General features: G+C 38.6%; 1 long non-coding RNA gene across 12 annotated transcripts in view; it reads right to left on the bottom strand.

Annotated features, from left to right (window-relative positions):
- LOC101723282 (uncharacterized) overlaps positions 1-23,620 on the bottom strand; it is a 65,328-nt gene that overhangs the window by 31,600 nt on the left and 10,108 nt on the right. For 3 of the 12 annotated variants that reach the window (XR_015444717.1, XR_015444723.1, XR_015444722.1), the window contains 4 exons: positions 9,189-9,282; positions 7,472-7,576; positions 6,082-6,412; positions 3,853-3,933 (listed from right to left, as the gene is read on the bottom strand). This is a non-coding gene — a long non-coding RNA (uncharacterized LOC101723282). Of the gene's footprint in view, positions 1-3,852; positions 3,942-6,081; positions 6,413-7,471; positions 7,577-9,188; positions 9,283-23,620 lie in introns of all 12 variants that reach the window. The other 9 variants (XR_015444727.1, XR_015444726.1, XR_015444725.1 and 6 more) reach the window with 8 other exon arrangements.

Below are 23,620 nucleotides of genomic sequence, written 5' to 3'. Positions count from 1 at the left end.
AGAGCAGTCAGGTGCTTGGTTGCTGCTGAGTGGGAACACTGTCTGCCCCTGGGGTGGCTTAAAGTCTTCATCATCCTTGATAGTGGGGTAGAGCAATTGGCACCAAGACCTCATTCCTAGAAGCCAGGTCATGCCAGGCCTCACTGCAGGCAATGTCAAACAGCAGTTAGACAGGTATCACAATGCCACTGGTTCTTAGAGTGGTATATCTCAGTGCCTCAGGACTAGGCCAAGCGAAAGCACAGCAGGAAAATAACTGGGGAGTTCACCTGAACTCCGAAGGGTAAGGCACTGAGTCCTACAAAATACCAAAGTCGTTAAAACAACCTGGGCAGCTTCTAAACCCTTCACAAAATCACTCCACCTTCCCAGCTTTTCCCCATATCCCCATTTAGATTGACACACTCTCTCCTTATGTTCTTTTGGGTGGCAGTATGCTCTAGGGACAATAAGATGCCTGAATGGGTGATACAAAAGGTAAGAAATTGGAGTCTGCTCAAACACATGCATCTATAGATGCGTCCAAGGTAGAAATTCAGTGGCAAGATGTCAGCACACCTTGGCCTACTGGAAGGTCAAGTCTATTGAATTCAATTATTTAAACAAATAATTCATTAATATGCTTCAAAACTCAAAATGATATAAAAAGTGTTTTGCATTTTGCTTTCTCAAGTAATAATCCAGCCTGGAAATCTTTCTCTATCATTTTACTAAGAAATCGCTCATTCATTTTTGTAGCTTCATAGTGTTTACATGGTCCCGCCACAACTCACTTCACTGGCTCCCTAATAGATGGTGTCTATATTCAGTTCTATATTCATGGTGTCTATATTCAGTCTTTACTGTTACAAAACACAGTAGAAACCCCTGTCCACATATTAATATATGTACAGAATATATATCCCCAATCAGGATTGCTAGGGATGCAAGAATCAATGCATTTATAATTTTGAGGAATATAACCCTATTGTCCTACACTGAATGAATCCTCTGCCCCCTTACTGTGTTGCTGGAGATATCTGTTGGGCATTGAAATGCCTGAGGGTAGACAACTCCCTGGGTCAGGGCAGCCCTGAGGACACCATGTAAGAGAGACATGGTGGGGAAGAGAAGTTCCATGCTGTCCTCAGACACCAGACATGCACTGGAATGAGTCTCAGAGGTGCCACATCTACTTAAGCTACTGTGGGTCATAGAAATTTACCAATGAAATGGACTCCAAGAAAACGTACCAAACACAAATCCTGTGGCAGGATTGCCCTTTGGAAGATCTTTTTCAGAACTGAATTTGAACAACTACTTCAATGAAGAGCACAAACATTTGAGGTGCACAAGACCAGATTTTGAGCTTATGAGATATGGAGTTTTTATGATTCAGACCCTGGTTCTAGCAGGAGGGCAGAGAGGCCATGTAGTTGAGAGCATGTTGACCAGATGCCAGATTCTTCTGATCTAAGTGCATCTCTCTGCCTTTCTGAGGCCAAACAAAGCTCTCTGAGCTTCAGATGCCTCACTCATAAAGGGGTTAGTGTATTTCAGGTCTTTCACCTGAGTAGGGGGTAAATGCTCAGCCCTATCTTCCTCTCAGGGAATCAGATAACATTGATAGAAGCTCTTCACAAACTGTAAACTACTCTTTAAATGTGGGAGTTGTGTCCAATCAGAATCTTGAGAACTGTGGATCCAACAAAGCATGGAATAAATAGTCTGAGAAACTGAGTCACATGGTTCCAGAGAAGGAAGCCCAGGTTATCTGTGGTGAATACATATGCCAGCCTGTTCTACACACTGCAGGCAACAGCAGTAATTGGAAGCCCTCTGACTCCTTCCCCAACACTTCTTAGCCTTTAACAGGTTCAGCATAGCTAAAAGGACATTCTGTTTCTTTAGTGGAAAGGCCAACTCATTTCCCTCTTCTCTGCAATAAGCACAAAGGCCAAATCCAGTCCCCTATATCAAGAAACAGCAAACAGCTCTGAGAGTAGCATCCTTCTGGACCACTGATGGGGGAAATAGGTCTATGAATATTCATTCACTGCACATGTAAGTGTTCTGTGTAAAGGCCCTTTTAATGATGATGAGAATGGGAATAAAGGGTTTGATGAATTCCTGAGTCAGCTGGCCCCTACCCCAGAACACATGCAATGGTTGTCATAGAGAACTGGTTTACAAAGAAAATGTTTCTGCAGATGTGTGGGCCTTGCACTGCAACCGCCTTCCATTCTCCAGCAAGAACAAAACAGACTCTGGGATTGGGACACAGATCCAAAAACCAAATTAAATTTCAGCATTTTCTAAGAAGACAGGTGTGAGTATGGAAGACCACTACCTGAAATTTCCCTCCTTTCCTCTCTATTCAGCTTCCCTCCATCCTTACAGAATGTTGCAGACCCTGCTGCCTCCTGGTGACATCTCCTCTGACTTCATTCTTCTGCAATCAATGAACTGCTTGTAGGTCTCTCCCATTAGGGAATCAATTACACAACTTGCCCCCTTGCTGTGTCTCCTGAAATTGTTGGCCTGCTTTAATAATGAATTTTATTATCATTACTTAACTTTTTAAGATGTTCATTCTAGTCCATGCATTCCCACACTCTGTTTTCAACAAACATATTGAGCTTATAATGTGTACCTTGACTCAGTTCTGAGGAAAATAATGATGATGTAATAACACAAGCACAACAATATTTCCTGAGTACTATACCCCAGCTTCCAGGTTATACTCTATCTTATTTAATTCCCACAACAACCTGTTGAGGGAAGGTTATTATTCCCATTTTATAGATGAGGAAGCTGAAGCTGAGTCTCCACAGCTAGTACCTGTTGAAGTCAATAGTAAATCTTCTTAGAAGATGGGTTAGTGGGGAGAGAAATTATCTGGCAATTTCAACTCATGGGAGGCTTGCTTTTGTCCTTGGCAGGGCAGCATGGGAGCACAAAGAGGCACCTGCCAGAAATGTGGGGAAGAAGTGTCAGGGCAGGCTCCCTGAAGCAGGTAAAGCCTAAGCTAAGTCACAGAGGAAGAGTAAGTCAGTAAAAAGAGGGAACCAGCTTTGTAAGAATAAAAGTCTTTCTGCTTGTCTTCCAGGGTCAAACTGTCTCTTCTGTTCACTAACTAACCAAGTTCAATCCCAGATTCTACTGAACCCCTTCAAAATCAAGCCTATTCTTTAGGGAGGGCAACTGGAGTGTCCCAGGATTTGGTAGTGGTTGTGGGTGGTGGGGACATGACATGTATTTTGATGACTATTACTTTGCAACACAAACGTACAACTGGCTGAGTTGTTCTGGGCTCTGATTCCTCCAAGTGTTTGCCTTCCCTGATATCCCTCCCCAAGTTCCTCCAAATTCTCCTTGAAAGTCTGGACTTGTGTGGGACTCTGCTGATCCTGTCCCAGGCCATCAGAGATGGCATGAATCCCATCGTGGCTGCATGCAGTCTTTCAGAGGCAGCAGAGGACAGGGTCTTGACTCTGTAACTGTGGCAGTAGTTTTATTAAGATGGTGCTTGAGAGTCAGACTGTATTTTCTTTAAATTATAAATAACCAGAACAAAGAGAGGAGGTGGCACTGGGAACAGGGCAGGGAAGAGTGAAATAAAAACGTTATAAAAATTTTATCTCAAAATTTTAAAACTCTGTGGCTTACAAAATGTTATATAACTTTTCATTAGGCAATACATAGGGAAAAGAAGGGTCCTTTTTAAAATCTGCTTTTCTGAGATGGTCTGTGATTCATTTGTCTTGTGTAGAACTTTTGAATTCTTGCTATGGAGACTTAAACTAAAACAAAGAAAGCAGAGGAACTCTCACAAAAATCATGCAGTCAGAGATCAGTTAATTATGCACAAACCTGGTCAAACATCTGCTACAAGATGGACAAGTAGCTGCTTTCTTCATTCTTGGTCTCAGGCTGTTTTCTCATTTATAGCACCTAGAAAACTCCAAAAACAGAAAGTTGGATCACCTTACATAGAAAGTTTTTAAATCTAAACCAGCAATAAACCATCACCTGGACCCTACTTTCTAACAGAACTCATTTTTTTCACTCTTCTCCAAGGATCCTTACCCTGCTGGGATAGGTTTAATCCTCTGGGAACTGGTTTAGAATGGGCCTGTGAACAGATGCTACTCAATGAAACACAGAGTAAGCCTTCCAGGGAGGCTGCTGGGAATGTTTTCTTCAGATCTTAAAAAGACAGATATAGATGGGTATAGGTATATACCATAACTAAAGAGAGATTTTTAAGGGGTCTCATATAACTAAAACGCAGAAGCATTCCATGAGAAGGGGGACTGTACAGGGCTCAGTCAACAGAACTTGGTCCCTTCCTTGTCTCTCTTGTCCTTGGTTGAATTCAGGAAGCCTTTCCCCATGGGTACGTCCAAAAGCCAGCCAGCCCCGTGTTACAGCAAAAAACCTAGGCCTGAGCTTTATTGGATTAACTCCCAAGACATGTCCATTTCTGAGCCAATCAATGTGACATAGAGAAAACATATATTGCCAGAGTATTTGATAATCCCAGAAACAGAGATGTGGGTGGAGTCAGATCGCCAGAACCACTTGCAGCAAAAATCGGGAAAAGGTTAAGTCCCCAAAGAAAAACGGAGAAGCAGCTATCAGAAGAAAGTGCTAGGAGACATGAGAAGTGTCCACAAAGTAGGGCCATGTAAGCTATACTTATGAGTTGAGATTTTATGCTAAAAGCATTAGGAAGCTATCAAAGGGTTCTAAGCAGGGGAACGATCTGCTGACATTTGATCTGATGACATTTCAAAAAGAATATTTTGACTGTAGGTTAGAGAAAGGATTGCAGGGAGCCAAGATTTGAGGGACTGAATTCGGGGCTTAACAGAATGACAGGCTGGAGAGGTTAATGCCTTGGGGGTCAGCATTAGAGGTCAAAGAAACATGGACAAGCGCAAGGACCTGAGTTCGATCTCTGGTACCAAAAAAAAAAAAGAAACATAGAGTTGAAGCACATTTGGGAAGAATTGACATCACTCATTGGTGGGTTAGAAGTGGAAGGGTAGGAAAAAAGAAGTCAAGTATGATTCCTAGGGTTTTGACTTGATCTCTTGAAGAAATCATGATGTCATTTCCCAAAAGGGGAAAGATTCGAGGTAGGAGGACAAAGGACAAGTCAGGAGGGTGAAGAAAACAAGAGTTTCATTGTAAATATGAAAGAAAGGTCTGTGTTGCAGCTACAAATCTAGGAATCATCAACATCAGGCATTATTTAAACTTGAAAGACTAAACAAGACTAACGGGGATCATATGGAGAGAGAAAAGAAGGCCATTCATAGAACTTATTCAACAATTTTTCCACTTTTGCCCAAGCTGGTCTAATGCAAACTCTAAGCAAATATGGGCTTTCTCACCCCCAACACTTCTTTACCATTTCATTCTGCCTAAAATGCCTTCCTCTTCCTAGCACCTTCTGAATACTAATTCCTCAGTGATGGGTTCGAATCTGCACTCCCCATGGACTGCACTAGCCCCATTTCCAACATCAGCTTTATTGCTTTCTATTACTTTGTGTATTCATCATGTTTTCCATTTGTAAACTATCTTGCATTGTGTATATGTCAGCTTTCCTCTCAACTAGATTATAAACTCACAGAAGGCAGCCTTTGTATGCCCCAGTACCCAGCACATTGCCCAGAAAAGAGTTAAGACAAAAATCTGTTAATTAATGAAAATATTCATTCTTATTTTCTTTTGATAATTTTATGCCAGCAGTTGAATACTAATCTCAAAGTCTTAGGCTTGGAGAGGCAACAGCTCAGCAAGGATCTACCAACCAGTCCCCTGAAAACGAGGCAGCAATTGTCTGGTGCTTTAAAATGTTCATGGCAAATAAAGCTTGCAGCAAATAAAAAGAAAATGATTCAATCTGTATTGAAAAGAACCAGTTGGAAGTAGTTTCCCACAGAGAAGTCATACAATTAAAATGAATGTCTATGAACCACTTCACTATTTCTCCATTTATCCCTAAATAATATTCCACTTAACTGGAACATATCTCTGTGTGTTCATGCCCATTTAAAAACCCTTCTCCCTTCAGAGTCCATAACTCACAGTCATTCCAAACTGCTTCCAGGTGACTCAACTGTGTTCTTCTCTACCCCAAGCAGCTCAGTGAACACTAGAGAATTGGGAGAGCACCACATCATCACTCTTTTCTGCTTGTAACACCAAGGACTTTCCCATTCTCCCTCTCCCCCAAAGCACCTCTAAATCCCCTAGATGTGTTTCTCTCAACCTTGAATTCCAGTTGTCCCCACTGTTCCAGATATCCTCCATCTGGACTCTGCCAGATGTGCTTCCCACAACAGCATCCTCCAGTTGGGCAAATCACTCTTCAATTCTCTTTAAAGCTGCAGAGAGCATGTTCACATACTTGCTGACCCTGATTGTTGTGACAAGATTGAATGAAATTAAAAGGATCTGACTCAGTTTTCCAAAACTGACTATTGCTGCTCACTGAGTCATACTTGAATGTTTTCCAGAGGTCAGAGTACTTCCCCTTTTGTCTCATGTTTCACTTCAAAACTCACATGAGTCTGCTGCTTGAATGTGACCCCACCTTCTTTCCTCCTGGACCTCCAGCTCTACTCAGTTCCTGGACTCAGCTGCCAGAGTTGTGCAGTGAGAAGGAAACCCTCTGTAAGAGGATCCCTGTCTCTACCACTACAATTGCTACCTGATCTCCATCTAATTGGAGCCTGTTTCCTGATGAGAAAATGGAAATAAAAATATTTTGAAGTATTGGTGTGAAAATTCAATGAAATTAAGATGAGAAAAATCTCAGGACAAATCTTGTATCTAAGTAAGTATGGGCTCAACAAATATTAGATTGAACCAGATGAAATGGCCAAATGTAATAATTTCATGTGGTTCTACCTGCCATTAGCCTGCTGTACAAGCACCAAGGAGATTGGTATTCATTTGATTGGGGTATTGAACAAGGAAAAAGTAGAATGTTAGAGATGGAAACACAAGAGTTGACATTATTCACAGCATCAACCAAAGAATGCAAGCACCCTCATAGATACTTTAAATGCTGGGAGATTTTCTTGACTCTTAGCTAACTGAGCAAAGGTGGTTTAAGAGGTAGGGATATTCAAGGTCCCGAGTTTGATCCCCAGTACCAAAAAAAAAAAAAAAGAGGTAGGGCTATAATGTGGTTAAAAACCTGGGGGAGAGATGGCATGGGGTCAAATTCCAGTTCTGGTACTCATCAGCACTGTCAATTGAACCAAGTCTGTTAACCAGTCTCAGGTTTTTATCCTATGATGTGGGATTATAAAGACTTGTCTGGATTAAATAATCTAATAGGTGTAAAGTTCTGAAAACGCTGAAGTGTTAGGTTTTAGCCCAATGAGTTGGTGAGATCTCCTTCACAAGATAGCCCCAACTGGGTAGAATCACAACCCCAGCAGTAGAAAGTTAAGAAGTCTCAGTTTACCAACTGGGACATCCTTTGGAAAGCTCAAAGATTATGGATCTCACTGCTTAGTACAGCTCAGAAAGGATCCAGCCAGCCAGTAGCACCGTATCTTCCTTCTTCATGCTTCAAGGGAAGAACAGAGAATGTTAGACCATGATCCAGGACATAAATGACTCACATACACCCTGAAAACACTCAATGAAAAAGAGATAGTAGGACATAAGAGAGAAAGCGATTCAACCACTATACACCAAGAAAGAGACATTGCTCATCCTTGTGTGAAATGAAATCATAATTTGAATTCAGCTTTAATTTAGTAACTCAGATTAATGAAAACAAAGGATACACACAGATGAAATGGCTTAATAACATATTTCTCAGATTGTGTTTCCATCACGTCTCAGATGACTGTGTCGAAATTTAAATTAGGGAGAAGTTTGTCTTTATGTGGAGTCTGCTAACTAACTGGAGTTTTTTTCCACATCATTATTTGTTCACAGTTGGTTTTGGAGATCTTTATGAAACAAATCACATCCTCTGGTGTCTTGTTGGTGCTTGAGATGCTTTTTTAAGTTATATGGAAAAATGTTGAAGCGCTTTTCAGTTTTGTTTTGGTTGATTTCTACTGTATTTGAATATTATTGTAGTTTTTTTCCCCTTGCATTGTTCTTCTTTGAATGGTTTTAATTTTGTGTGTGTGTTTGATAATAAAGTTATTTTAAAATTTTTTAAAAAGACATCAGAAGAAAATGATAATGCCCTCTAGGTTTTCCTATAACTTTTTCATATATATTATCAGACTACATCCACACACAAAAAGTCTGAGTCAGGTAGGCAAAGCCAGCAGTATTTCTATGTGAAGATTAGGGACTGAAGAACTGTGGAGTTTTAATGGCTTATTAGAGTCTGCCTGGACAGTAGTAGTTGATGGAACTAGAATCTTTACCCATTGAAAGGGACTCATGTTCTTCTTTCTTTTCCCAGTACCAGGAATGGTACAGAAAAGAGCTCCAAGTTATGTTTTCAAAGGCATATTAGAAATACATTTCAATTCACCCATGTATCTAAAATAGTTCAAAATGGAAGGAGAAAAATCTGATTACCTGATTTGAAGGCACTACCCATTAAGCTCATACACTATTTAGGATGCCATTTACAACCATTTCTCCAACTGTAAAAGGAAGGATAAAGCCTGCCTTGTTAGGTGGTTTGGGTGTGTCCCTCCTAAGCAAAGGAATGTACTTCTTCAAATATAGGTGTATACACATGCTACTACACCATTTGACTTGTCTCACACTCTATTAGTGTCCTGGACAGAGCACTTAGAAATCTCAAGGGGATCTTGGAATGAATGTATTTATCTCTCTTTGGACCTTTAAATAAAGGTAGGGAACTAGGGGGTTGGGGCTTAAGTATGTGAGGACTTGAGCACCCTCATACTTTGCTCTAGGTTTTCCTTCCTATCAAGGATATTCCTCATTCATTCTAGTGGAATGAAGATTTTGAATACGAAGTATCCAAGTCTCAACTTTTGTTCCAAACAGGGGTTTTCAGGTGTTATAAGAGTGAGAGGAGAGGGTGGTTCTCCAAGTGGATAGGGTCAGAGAAAGAAGTCTGGAAGTGTTACAATATCTGGGAGGACAGATGAGTCCTGTGCTATCTGCTGCAATTCAGTAGCCCCTCAATGGTGGGCAATGACAACACTCGGAATTCAATGCTGACACGTGGCACCCACCTGACTGTCCGATATGAACAATAGGTACAACTTGCTCAGAAGAAGCAAATATTTGCAGGCTTTATTTGCTGGTTCTACAGTTGGTAATTCTTATCTAAAATGGGGATAGAAATAGTCCTCACATTAAACCATTGATGTGATTTTCTATTTTGAATCCTTTGAAATTTTCTCTTTACCTTTCTGAAATTTTGCACAATGTAGATTAAGGTGTATGGGAGGGGTGCGTGTTTTCCTTATTCTGCAACTTCAGGAAATTTTAAAAAATAATTAATTCTTCTCTTCTGTTTTCTTCTCCTGAAATTCTTATTAGAATGCTGTTGGAATTGCTGTATCTATTTTTGGGGATCTCTTAGTCCTCTATCATACTTTTTGTCTTTTTGCACCATATTCTAAGTCAATTCATAAGGTAATTCTTCAAGCTCATGAATTTGCTTTCCAATTGTGTCTCATGCTGTTCATCAGAGAAATGTTTTTACTAGTAAGAATAACATGAAGAAAACTGTGTAACCTTGCAGGTCACCGTGCTCAAAATAAATGGAGAGGGTTACCATGTTCTTAAAATAGGAATACATAATAACATAGAAATGACAATTCTTAAATTAGCCTAGAAACCCAAAGCAAGCCTAACAAAACCCCAAGAGAATTGTCTTTAATAGACAAACCATCTAAAGTTAATTGGGGTATATTTTTAAGTGGCAGGGTTTTTTTCAATCTTCTCTCTTTTTTGAGATTGTCTTACTTTTCTCTCATTGCTGAGACAAAATACCTGACACCCAAAGTTAAAAAGGAAAGGGTTTATTTAGCTCACAGTTCATAGAGGTTTCAATCCATAATTGGCTGGCGCCAAGCAGGGTGGTAGAGGGGCAACAATTCATGGTGGACAGATAGTAGCAAAGCAATAAGAGAATGTAAGTGTCTTTCTGCCCCTTTTATCTTATTCAGATTACTTAAGGCGGGCAGCATTCATACCCTTAATCCTAGTGCCCTTGGGCCTAGCATTGCACCATGAATCAATCCTAGCATCACATACTAGATCCAGCCACCTCTGATAAAGACTGCATGAGGCTTTGGAGGAATATCTAGGCATGAGCCACAACAGAGATGCTATTAACTTGAAGGTAAAGGAACTACAACAAAAAAGGTAAAAACCTATTTTTTTTAAAAAAGAAGAGAATAATGAAGAAGATAAGGAGATAAGAAAATTAACACAGTTTTGGAATATAGGACCAGGTGGAGGGATTTAGCAGAGCAGAGGAAGCAATGATCTGAGTCACCTGGAGATGGGTTACCAAGAGTAAATTAGCTACAGGCCTGCAGTGGAAAGCCTGAGATTCTCAAGCTTTGGAGACAGCAAGTACAAGGATAATGAAGGGCTGAGGTGAGGTGAGGGGCTAAAAATAGGTGTTGAAAGTCTCTCATGGAATAGTTACATTCTTCTTTCACCTCAAGCAGTCAGGCTACTGGTTTCCTCCACTGGTGATTAAAGAGTACTTTTCTGTATAATTTGATGAAAAAGGTTTAGACTAAGGGTTACTCAGTTGGAAGCAGCCTCAGGGAGACACAATTACCTGTAAAAGAAATAGTTGAACTACACAGCCACCCTTTCTTAAACTGCCCTCTTCATGCCACAGATATGTGAAGATATTTTTTTAACAAACTAAATGATGAAAGGAAAAATCAGCTTTGTTTATTGGTTTGCATTTGTGAACTCCAGTTCAATTACTCCCAAAAGGAGTTTATGGGTCAATAAGTTCTGCACACACACTCAGGCCATACAGGCAATCTTTTAAAGACTCACTGTTAATTATTAACAGAGTGCCAAGTTTCCCCAGATAAGTGAGGAAAACCTCTAACAGAAAGAGGAAGACCAATACAAGGAAAAATAAATAAAAACAAAACAACCAGAGGAAAAAAGATATAAAAGGATATAAGATTTTAAAATCTATAATCCTTAGGAAAATAAGCAAAGATATGTATCCTATGCCCAGAAATAGAGGTTACGTAAAAGGGTAAATCAAAGAACAATAACTTTTCTTCTGGAAATAAAAAGTGAATCAAATTGGAGAGTAAAATTGAATATGTCTTCCACGAGTTAGTACAGAAAGAAACTGCATTAAGAATTAGGAAGGACATGGTCAGTAATATACAGAATGGATCTAGGAAGGCCAAAAGCTGAACAAAATGATTCTTTAAAAGAGAAAGAGAGAGAAATACAGAGAAGGAAAAGCTGAAAGTTACACGGCAATAAAATTTCCCAGCAGCAGAAATTAAAATCTTCAGATCAAATATGTCCCTTTTTATGCTTGGAAACATGAATGAAATAAGGCCTGTTCTATATATGTGATTGTGAGATATCAGCATCCCAAGGGAAGAGAAAATCCTAATCATTTCCCAGAGAGGGAAAGTGATTTACAAGGGGAAGAGCATAAACAATGAATAGGATCATTCAACAGCTATAATGAATGTTAAAATAGATCAAGACAGTGCCTTCAAATATTTAAAGAAAAACTAAATTTCAACTTAGATTTCAAATCCCAGCCAAATTATGATTCCAGAAAGTAAATAAAGACATTTTCCGAAAGGTAAGAACTCTAAAACTCCCTTATTCCTCCTATTAAAAAAGCAACTGGAAGACTTAATTCTTTTAACACCAGACTATATCACCCCTCTTGTTGAGGTCGACTAACACAGCTGTATGAAATACATACAAATAATATATGGATATATCTACATACAATTTTTCTGAAAAAATATTGAAGAGCTAATAAATTAGTGAAAGATTTCCATGTCAAAAACTTGTGACACTCTGAGACGCAAGTACCCAAAGGATGCTTTTGCAGCTATCGGAAAAGACAGCAGCAACATGCAGCTGTGGTATTTGGCAGGCCCACTGGGCAGAACAGATAAAAGGGATTGCAGAGTGCAGAGTCTGATAGATAACCATACATTAAGTTGAGGTCCCTAACAGCATTGCACTGGGAGCACCACCTTACAAAGTGGTCTGCATGTTAGAATCACTAGAGAGCTTTAAAAAATTCTGAAGCAAAATCAAGAACAAAAAAATTCTGAAGCCCAGTCCACACCACAGACCAATCAAATCTCAACCTTTGACCATAGGACAGAGGCTTAGTAGCTGTTGAGGTTTCCCAGGTGAAATGTGAGGACAAGTGTAGACTTAGGAACTGCTGCTAGAGCAGAAGTGAATTGGAAGTAACAGAGTCCTTCACATGAGTGATTCTGGGAATCTCAAGCCTAGAACTTCAACTAAGGCAGCCACAGAATGTCAGAGCAAATTAAAATTCTTGGTGAACGCAGGTGTTTTTAATCTAGGCTCAGATTATTTCTACAAATAAAACCAAGAGAGTAAGTTGAAATCTATAGGAATAAAAAGCAGGTTTTGAAAAAAAAAAGACCACAGAAATAAATCCACAAAAATTTAAGACAATGAAAGTACCAGACACAGACTCCAAAATCATGTTTCCTGTCTTTAAAGATAAAATGAAAAGCTTGAACATTTCAGGTGGGAAGTAAATGACTTGGATTTGAAAATAAAACCTGAGTGGAAATTGTAAAATGAAAATATACAGTAACCTGGCCGGGAATTTAGCTCAGTGGTGCTGCTGCCTGCCTCGCAAGTGCGAGGTCCTCAGTTCGATCCCTGGTGCCAAAAAAAAAAGAAAGAAAATATACAGTAACCATAATTACATATTTAATGTATAAGTTTAGCACTAGATCAGATATAGAAAAAAACAGACTAGGGAACTGGAATATAAATAAGAAGTATCAGGAAAGACTAAAAGGATGAGGAAGAAAACAGACAAGATGATAAAAACAAGAGTACAGATTGGTAACTTTTGGTTAAAAGGCCAAAAAGTTAATTTTAGATCTTAAAGCCCATATTGTCTCTATTGTAATTATTCAACTCTCTCATTGTAATTTAGAAAGAAGGCAGTGGGGAGCTTAGGTCTAAATAATCAGAGCTGTATTCAGATTTTACTTATGGAAACAGGGCTGACCCATAAGTCAGTTTGTCAACACTTAGCACAATGTTATGTCCTAGAGACAGATGCCTCTAATCATATCAAAGAGTGAACATATAAATGAGGACCAAAATGTATAACAGTGTGAAATAGGAAGAAAAGGTCCAAAGTGGAAGTGGAACGGGGGGGGGGGAGGAAAGAAGAGAAAGAAAAAAACATGAGAAAAGAAGGAAAAAACAAACAAAATAGGGAGGGGTGGAGGGGTGGAAGGGAGAGAAGGGGAATGGGAAAAACAAGAACCAAGATGCATCATGTACAGGTACAAATTCCCAATGATGAATGTGATCATAATGTATGCCTAAAATGTACCAATAAACTTAATAAAAAAAAGAAGGAAATAGAGAGGAATGTAATATAGGCAATAATTGAAGAGAAATTGCTAATAATTTTCTAGATTTTAAAGATAGCAATTCACAAATTCAGGAGTCTATCAATCCCTAATAGAATAAATATAAAGAGATCCACATTTTGGCTTGCAGGAAAAGCCAAAAGAAAGAAAAATCTTAAACTAGAGAAAAAGATTACTTTCAAAGGCATGATAGAGTAGTAACTGACTTCTAGAAAAACAAAAACAACACCCAAAAAACCCAGCCCTAACACAAAAATATCTTCAATATTCTAAAATAACTGCCTACCTAGAATTCTATAGTCAGCAAAAATGAAGGCAACATAAAGACTTTTATTCTAAAAGTAAAAGTGAAAAATCCAACGAGGAGAAGTTCAAATTAATAAAATCAATACATTAAAAAAGAAAGGAGAGAGGGAAAGAGGGACACAGAGAGAAGTAGAATAACTGACACGATGGAAAGCATAAACTAAAATGGTAGAATTAAACACAAATATTAAATGTGTAAATAGACTAATTGCCCTATAAAAAAGATTAAGATTGTCCATGTGTATCAAAAAAAAAGAAAGAAAACAAAAACACACCCAAACTGATAAACTCAACTATAGTCTTTTTAAAAATAATAAATCTAAAGTAGAAGGATACAATATTTTATATGGGTTTTTTTGGCCTGTTATTCTGGTTGTTAATCTAAATTTATGATAATCAACTTAATAAGGATTTATAAAATAAATAAGTGAATCTGATGCTGGCAAAAAAAATTTTTTAAGGTGAATGGAGAGAAAGGGGAAAAAACAATTGAGATGTGTTACACATATGTACCAACTCCCCACAAGGAATGTAAACATTATGCACTGTAAAACACATACTAAAAAACTTTTTTTCAATAAGTTTATTGGTACATTTTACGTATAAAATACAGTTACATTCATCATTAGGATCTTGTACCTTTACATGATGTATCTTGGTTCTTATTTTTTTCCTCTTCCCCTGCCCTCCCTTCACCCCCTCCACCCTTCGCTATTTACAAAGACTTTGTTTCCATTTTTTTCCTTTTCTCATCTTTTTTCTTTTCCCTTGTTTCCTTTCCCCTACCCCTCTCACTTCCCCTACTCCTTTAGACCTTTTCTTCCTATTAAACAATATCAATTATGCATCTGTTTAAGTTACAATATCAAGATCTAGAATACATTACCCCAGATTTTGCAGAATTTAAAAGGGTGTAGAAAGCATATTACAAAAATCTTTTTTGAAATAAATTTGATAACTTCTAAGAAGTACCTTTGAAGACAAATTGATGAAACTAACTCTGGAGGAAATATTAAATTTGAATAGTACCTATTAAAGAAAGTATAACCCTAGCTTGAAAACCTACCTATATGACAACAGGCTCATATACATTTTAACTGATAAATTATATCAAACATTTAAAGCAGAAAAAAGAAGGAATACTTATCCCCTCATTTTAGGAAATCAACATTCTGCTAATCCTAAAACTGGATAAAGGTAATAGAAGAAAAAAGTATGAACATAGATAGAAATTTGTTTAACAAAACAATTAGAAGTCAGATCTGACAGTATGTAGAAAGTGGTTTTGTTATAGGGATGGCAGTGTTGGTTCAGCATTGAAAGATCCACCCCCAAAAGTTATCATTTTAACAGAGGAAAGGAAAAAGTCACATGATCCTGTCAGTAGTTGGAGAAAAAGTATTAGACTAAATTCTACAGCTGTTCATGGTAAAAGCTATCAGGAGACTAGAAGCAGAACAGAACCCTCCCAACAGATCAAAGACATGTACTCCATACTTCCAGCAAAAATGCCTTATATGAATGGTGAAGATACAATGCTTTCTCCCTAAGGTGGGGAACAAGGGCAGATATGCCCACTCTTCATCAGTCCATTAAATTTTGAAACATAAGCCCAAACCAAAATAGTCTGGCAATAAAATGACACAATTAGGATAGGATTGTGAAGATATAAGTAAAATCTTTATATGTAGATGAAATGATAATCTACAGAGAAAATACTAAGAAATCTCTAGGAGCCCCTGGAGCTTGTATTTGAATTTAGCAGGATTAGAAAACACAAGGTAGGGCCGGGGATTTAGCTGCGTGCTGTGCAAGTGCAAGGACCCGAGTTTGATCCCCAGTACCAAACAAAAACAAAAACAAAAACAAACAAACAAACAAACAAAAAACACAAGGTATATGTAAAAATTCAGGTCTGTGTATACTTGCTATAAATGAAGAATTGGATATTGAAATTTAAAAGTTATGTAGGAGTACAAAGGACCTAGAAGAGTAAAAAAGAAAAAAAAGCAGTGTTGGAAGATATTTAGTACCTAATTTTAAGACTTCCTCTAAAGCTATAGTAATCAAGGCAGTGTTGGCATAAGGAAAGACATATAGATCATTGGAATAAGACAGAGAATCTAGAAATAGAACCACACATATATGGTCCACTGAGTTTTGAGAGATTATTTAACAGTAATATTTTATAGAACATAAATTCAATTCAAGAGCAGAGGAAAAGATAATGTTTTCAGCAAATGGCACTAGAACACTGGTATCCATATATAAAAAGTCAACCTCAAACCTTTATTTCCATACACAAAAATAACTTGAAAGGATCTATGAACCTAAATATGAAAGACTAAAAGTATAAAACTTTAAGAAGATATTATAAGGGAAAACGTTTATGAATTTAGGGCAGGCAAGAATTTCCTAGGATATAAAAAACATGATGTGTAAAAGAAAAAAATTGATAAAAGAGATTCCAGCAAAACGTAGAACTTTAAATGACATCATTAAGAAAATGAAAAGTAGTCCTTAAACAGACCATATTTATAATGTGTATAACCTACGACCAGAATATATAAAGAACTCATACAGCTCCTTAATAGACAACCCAATTAAAAAGTAAACACAAGAAGATGATAAATAGCAAGTACAGCACAAGGAAAGGTGTGCAACACTAGAATCAGAAAAATACTAATCAGCACAATAACAAGATTGAATTATACACTTATTAGGGAGACGAAGTTAAAAGTTTTAAAAGAACAAATGTCAGCTTAGGTGTGAACCAATTAGAACTTTCTAATACTGCTAATGTGAATGCAAAATGACAAAACCATTTTGGAAAACAATATAGAAATTGCTTGTATTACTGCTCATAAGCAACAGTTCTGTTCTTAAGTTTTTACTTGAGAGGAATGAAATCATATGTTCACAATAGATTTGTACATACAAGCTGACTATTCCTTATCTGAAATTCTTGGGACCAGGGTGTTTCAGATTTTCATTAGAAATCCACTTTATTTGCAAAGAGGATAGCTACTCTTGCTTTTTTTTTTCAGGTTCCTGTTACATGGAGTATCGTTTTCTACCCTTTAACTTTCAGGCTGTGAGTTTCTTTTTTAATTAAGTGTGTTTCTTGTATGCAGCATATTGTTGGATCTTGCTTCTTGACCCATTCTGCCAGTCTATTCTTTTGATTGGTGAATTGAAACCATTAATATTGATGCCTATAACTGCTACATATTGACCAATCCTTGTCATGATTTATTCTCTTTGTTGGATTCTCCCCCTTTGAGTTTAGTTTCTTGTTGTACCTGATAGATTCATTCTTCAGGGCTTCCTGAGGTTGTGATCCTCATTGTCTTTTCCTAGGATATTGTTTAAAATTTTTTGGAGTGCTGGTTTGGTATTCATGAAGTTCCTAAGGTGCTCTTTGTCATGAAAGTATTTATTTCTCTATCAATTTTGAAAGATAGTTTTGCAGGGTACATCAATCTGGGTTGGAGGCTGTTTTCCTTTAGGGCTTGAAATATGTCACTACATGCTCTTCTTGATTTGTTGGTTTGTGTTGACAAGTCTGCTGTGATTCTGATGGGCTTTCTTCTGTATGTGATTTGTTTCTTTCCTCTAACTGCTTGCAGAATTTTGTTCTTCTGTTGGGTTTCTGGAATCTTAACTATTATATACCTGTTTGTAGATTTTTTTTTTTGATCAAGGCTACTTGGAGTCCTATATGCCTAATTTATCTCCATATCAAGTTCTTTTCCCCTATTTGGGAATTTTCTGCCATTACTTCTGTGAACAGTTGTTTTTTTTTTATGTCATCTGGATTCTCTCCTGTTTCTTCATTGACTCCAATCAGTCTGATGTTATTCTTCTTTACATCATCTAGCAGCTACTGGATTGCTATCACATGGTCCCTTACTACTTTTAAGAAATGTTTCTTTTCCTGGTCACTAATTGCAATTCTATCTTCTACATCTGTAATTCTATCCTCACATTGGCACATTCTGCTGTGTAAACTTTCAATGGAGTTTTTAATCTCCTGGAAATCTGTTTGCATCTGTTTTATGGATTCCATTTGTTTCCTATATTGAGATTCCATCATGTTCCTCAGCTCCTCTATTTTTTTAAATCTGTGTCCTCTCTAGATTTATTAATCATGTCTTGCACTATGGACACAATCTCTGTTGTTATCTGAGAAATTACTTCTGATTTCATTTTTTCCAGATCCTCTTTTGTTACCAGTTCTGGGAGTCCAGGTGGTTGAGTATCACATTGTTCTATCTCATTTCCCTTTGGGGTTGTTTTAGGTGATCTGGAAGTCTGGTTTTGAAAGCTGTTTATATGTCTTCTCATTTCAATGGGGGGGGGGGGGTTGCTGCTGGCTCCCATGCAGCTCACCTCCTCTGTGCTCGCGGGGGTGGTACAGCGGCCCCCAAAAAACTTCTTTTAATGAAAAATAAAATAGAAAGATACAGAAACATTGGTATCAAGGAGAAAATATGCTCCAACTAAATGAGGACACAAACTAAAAAAGAGAGACAAGAGGTTGAGGAAATAGGATGGGAAGAGGACGACAAAAGGTTCTGGGAAGAAAATTTCCAAGTAAAAGGAGGGAATTGATAAACTATCTCATACCTCTGAACTTGGGGGAAAGATAGACACATGATGCCTCTTATGGAATAGGTGGCAAAGTTTAGTTATTATTCTATAAAAACTTACACAAGTAAAAGCAGAAGCAATTAATAATTTCAAAAACCCCAAGAAAGTGTTTCTTTTACACAAGAAAGAAAATCTAATCGTACTTAATACACTAATTGATAATGAAATTAAAAAGCATCTGCCTCATCGTAATTACATGATAATCCATTCATAATTATATTATTAGAAATATAAAGGTAACTGCCAGAAAGATTAGCTAAAAGAAATAAAGGTGATTACCTCTGAGACGGGGCCAAGGGTGAAAGAGTAGTAGGCCAAGTATTGTTTGTAACTATAAGCCATCTTGTTTTATTTAGCTTTAAAATTATGTACATTTAAGCTGGTCATGGTGCCATATGCCTGTTATCTCAGCACTCTGAGAGGCTGAAACAGGAAGATTCCAAGTCCAAGCCAGCCTGGGCAACTTAGCAACCTAGGGAGACCCTGTCTCAAAGTAAAAAATAAGAAAGTCTGGAGATGTAGCTCAGTGCAAAGGCCCTGGGTTTATTCCCAGTACCACAGAAAAAAAGTACATTTATTACTTGTTAAAATTAAAATGAAAAAATGAAATCAAAACAATCCAGAAAACAAAAGTAATAATCCACTGGCACAGAAATAAACATCCATTGCATCCCCAAAGGTGAGAAACCAAAGCAACAGAGTAGCAACAGAAACTAAAAGCCATGTCACTTGTGATTCCAAAGTGAACTCCCTGCTTGGGTCACTCAGACTGGAAAGAGGAGAGGTAGGGTATGGGAAGGTGGGTAATGCCTTGGAGCCACTGCCCTGTGCACAGAGGGCAGGGGTCCTCAGCACACCCTACATACCTCCCTGCCCTTTTTCCACCCTGGCCTCTTGTCTTGTCCCACCAGCTTATGAGAGCTGCTTCCCCTCATCCTGCTGACTCCTGGCAGGCATGGCCCTTCCCTTCCTGCTCCACACACAGCAGATGTCCAGGTGGTAACGTTTAAAGAATCTGCACATAAAAATCAGAGGTAGATCTGGGCTTGTAATCTTAGCACTCTCAGAAACTGAGGCAGGAGGATCACAAGTTCAAGCCCAGCCTGGGCAACTTAGCAACGTAGTAAGACCCTGTCTCAAAATAATTGAATAAATAAGGCTGGGGATGTATCTCAGTGCAAGGACTTTGGATTCAATCCCCAGTACCACAAGAAAAAAAATCAGAGATGGTTAATCAGAAGTACAATTCAAAGAATAGCTCTGAGTAAGTGCTAAGCCCCAGACTCATCCTGGGGGCTCTCATATTCCCTCATCTCCAGTGCCCAGCTTGCTGCCATAGTGCAAGGAAGTGCTTTAGGTTTCTCTGCCTTAGTGCCAGGGAGGCTGGGTTTTCTCTTGTCTCACTTCTCAGTGCCCTAAGAGAAGAATGATTATCAGTTCTGGTTTAAACTTGATGTCCAGTGAAGTTATTAATATTTTCTCCTTTCACTCTCAAAAAAGCCCCAGTTTGCATAAGTTACATTGTCACCTTTGTCTAGGAATTGACAAGACTGCTTTAGGAACACTGACAGAAAGAATACACATTCTTTTAAGGGAAGTCTCATCTCCAGCACCAGGTGAACTGACCCAGAACAAAGGGACCCAAAGAGAGTCAAACAACAATAATCCGGAAGTAGTACATTTACCAAGGCCTGGCTCATTCAGTCTTAAACAGTAGCTGTGATGGGACATCACCAGTCTAGTCCAGATTGCATTGTGGACAATTAGTACTATCCCAGTTAGTCACATTCTCCTTCTCTGCAGATTAAGAGTCCAGTGGTGTTAGAGTTCAGCCTTACATAGAGGCCTCTTGTTAGATGCCATTCAGATATACGGGCACTCATCCACAGGACAATTCAAAAGGCACAGTTCACCTTCAGTAGCAGAAGGCCCATATTAATGATATTAATATTAATTTTAGCAGACATACAAGGAACTAGATATACAAATAAACCTCTGATCTAGTTACCAATTCTATTGGGAAAGGGAAGCAAATATCAGTTCAGAAGTAAGACTCTTTCTGTCTGTTACGCTTGGATGTGAACAGGCATAGCTAAAAGCTCTCTGTTGAGCAAGCTCGTGCTATTCACACAGGAGCAATGCAAGTCAGATCGGGGAGGAAATCCACCCTTTGCACATCCCATTCATCTTCAAACCCAAGCAAACCCAGTCAGGATGAACAGGTGGCAGCTGTAAGAAAAAGGCCCATGTGCCCAGCGGGGCTGGGCTCTGCTGCCATGTTTTTTCCCATTTCCTTCTCATTCCAGTGTTTATCCTGTAACTGTGATGCTGCTCTGGCTTTCAAAGCTTCGGGCACATGAGGCAAATATTGCACAACAGATCCTCGGTTTTGTCTGGGCTGCCCAAGGGCCACACAGTCTGCGAGTGGCTGAGTTTTCAAGCCAATCCAGCACTCAGCTCATGCCAGATCTAAAAACTGCACTGCCAGCCAGAGTGACACAGATATCTGAGGTCATGAAACGCTTTGATTTTCCCCATATGGCAGGAGCTATATGGAGTTTCTTATTGCTAAATTAGGCCAATCTAGAAAATTTAGAGTTCTAATTCTAGCCTTTCTTCTGAATAGCTTTCCTTCTAAATTCTAAAACCTAGTTTTTCTTCAGTTCTCCAGGCCTTGGTATCCTCGGCTGGACAATACTGTGGTTGGACTGAGAAGACACTGGAAATCCTCCCTGCTCTGACATCTGGTGGGACTGCAGCTGGTGGCAGTTGGCACCTGGTTGTTGTACCTCAGTAAATATTCTCTCTGGGCCTCAGTTTCCTCATTTGCAAAAGTGGTATTCATGCCATAAGCACCTCACAAGGCAGCTGTGGGTTGTAAGTGGAACAGTGTACATAGAAGCACATGGCATGGTGAGAGCACATAGTAGGAACTCAATACAATGCAATTTGCAACGTCTTCCAGATGTCCATCTGTGAAAGAAGGAACCATACTTGCCAGTTTATCTTGTGAAACAAACTATGGAGGAATGAAAAGAGATGTGAAGCACTTGGAATTAAGAACAACATGCAAATGTCAGGAATTTACTATGTAAAATGAACTGAAATCAGAGATTGACAAGGCAGGAACAGATTTGATGTGCCTGAATAATTTTTAAAAGATTAAGAATCATAATTAAAGATGTCTGTTTAACCCCTCAATTTGCCTCAGAGGAGATTAAAGGGAGAATGGCAACTGAGGAATCTCAGGACCAGGCACAGGGGACAGAAGGACGCTGAGGGACAGAGTGATAAAGTGTCAGAGGAGGTGACAGCTGAAGGGTCACTGCAGAGCTGCTTACCTCAGCCCAAAGAGTATAGTAGCTGGGCTCTAAAATGGGGGAACAGAGCTAGAGAGAATTTTCTACCCTCATTATGAAGAAAAGGTGAGTTTTTTGTGGGGTTTTTTGCCTAGGAATGGAATTGCCACAAACACTAGTGCCAGTTTCAGCTTACAGGTCCTACAGGGAAGGAACCCTTCAGCCTTTGGGCAGTGGATAGTCTCAGGGGACCCAGACAGGAAGAAGGAGCTCTGGACTGATGCAAGAGACAGTCTCCTGGGGAGAAATTCAAGGTTGCCTATAAGTTACTTTTTCTAACATTTTTGGACTCCAAAAAACCCCTCACATATCAGCACAGTTGAAAGCACTTTCCAGTGAACCTTGGCATAATCTCTCCTAGATTCTATCACTATCATTTTACATTACTTACTTTATCACATCTATCCATTTATCTCTCTACCCATCCATTACTCTATCCTAATTTTGGTGCATTTAGAAGTGAATTACAGGTTTCAGGATGCTTCTCCTAAAAACTTCATGTATATCATTTCCTAGAACTCAATATTTATTCATAATGTTTCTTTCTGATGTTAAAGCTACATATCACTAAATGCACAAATACAGCTGCCACATTTTGACCATTGAATGCACCTGTGTAATCTAAATCCCTATGAAGACAAAGAATATCCAATTACCCTAAGGTTAGCTATATATTTTCTGCCTGACCTTGAAAGTAGGTTTTCCAGAAAAGTAGTTTCCAGACATGGCTGCTCATCCAAATCTCTTAGAGATTATTTCACTACAGAGTTCATGATCCCACCTGACTTACTGAATTGGAAATTCCTGCAGCCAGTGGTTCTTATGGAGGTTTCATTACACAGGCAGGATGGATTAAATCATTGGCCACAGATGATTGAGCTCAGTCTCTAGTGTCTGCCACCTCCCGTGAAGCAGAATGCTGACAGTTCCAACCCCTTAATCGCTAACTCTTACCCTGAAGCTATCTAACAAGGGTCACTTCACTAGCATAAATTTAAAACTTGCCCATTATAAATAGCAAGATGCATTCCTATTACTCAAGAAATTCCATTAATTTTAGGAACTTTGTGCCAGGAATCTAAGAAAAAGACCAAATAGGCCTCTTATTATTCTCATCAGTTCTCATCAGAGGCTAAAATTGTCCCTAAGAAAGGACACTCAAAAAACAATCCCTTAGGCCAAGGTTTGGGTGAATTTTTTATTGCCTCATATAACCACTAAGAAGATGCTGAACGGTTCTCCTAGTTCCTAATTTAATGAAGGATTAGGGGTCAACTGGTCAATGCATCCATGTCTTAACTTTCTCTGGGAACCTTATGATTTCTTCTCAGGATTCTTTTTCTTTCTTTTTTTTTTTAATCCTTTTATTGGTACATTTTAGGTATACAATACATTTACATTTCCCATTGGGAACTTGTACCTTTACATGATGCATCTTGGTTCTTATTTTTTCCCATTCCCAGCCCTCCCTTCACCCCCTCCACCCTTCCCTATTTACAAAGACTTTGTTTCCATATTTTCCATTTCTCATTGTTTTTCCTTTCCCATCTTTCCTTTCCCCTGCCCTTCCCACTTCCCCTACCCCTTTGGACCTTTTCTTCCTATTTTGCATTATTAATTATTCATTCTATTCATTGGTACATTTTAGGTATATAACATAATGATATTCATCAGGATTCCTTTTCTTAAGCCCAAGGATCAAAGAAATATATGAAGTCCACTCTA

Source organism: Heterocephalus glaber, unplaced genomic scaffold (genome assembly GCF_053883595.1).
Source record: "Heterocephalus glaber isolate CG9 unplaced genomic scaffold, H.glaber_assembly_v1.0 deba00001606, whole genome shotgun sequence".
Classification (NCBI taxonomy): Eukaryota; Metazoa; Chordata; class Mammalia; order Rodentia; family Bathyergidae; genus Heterocephalus; species Heterocephalus glaber.
Note: the sequence above shows the minus strand (reverse complement) of the source record. Positions and strands in the feature narration are given on the sequence as shown.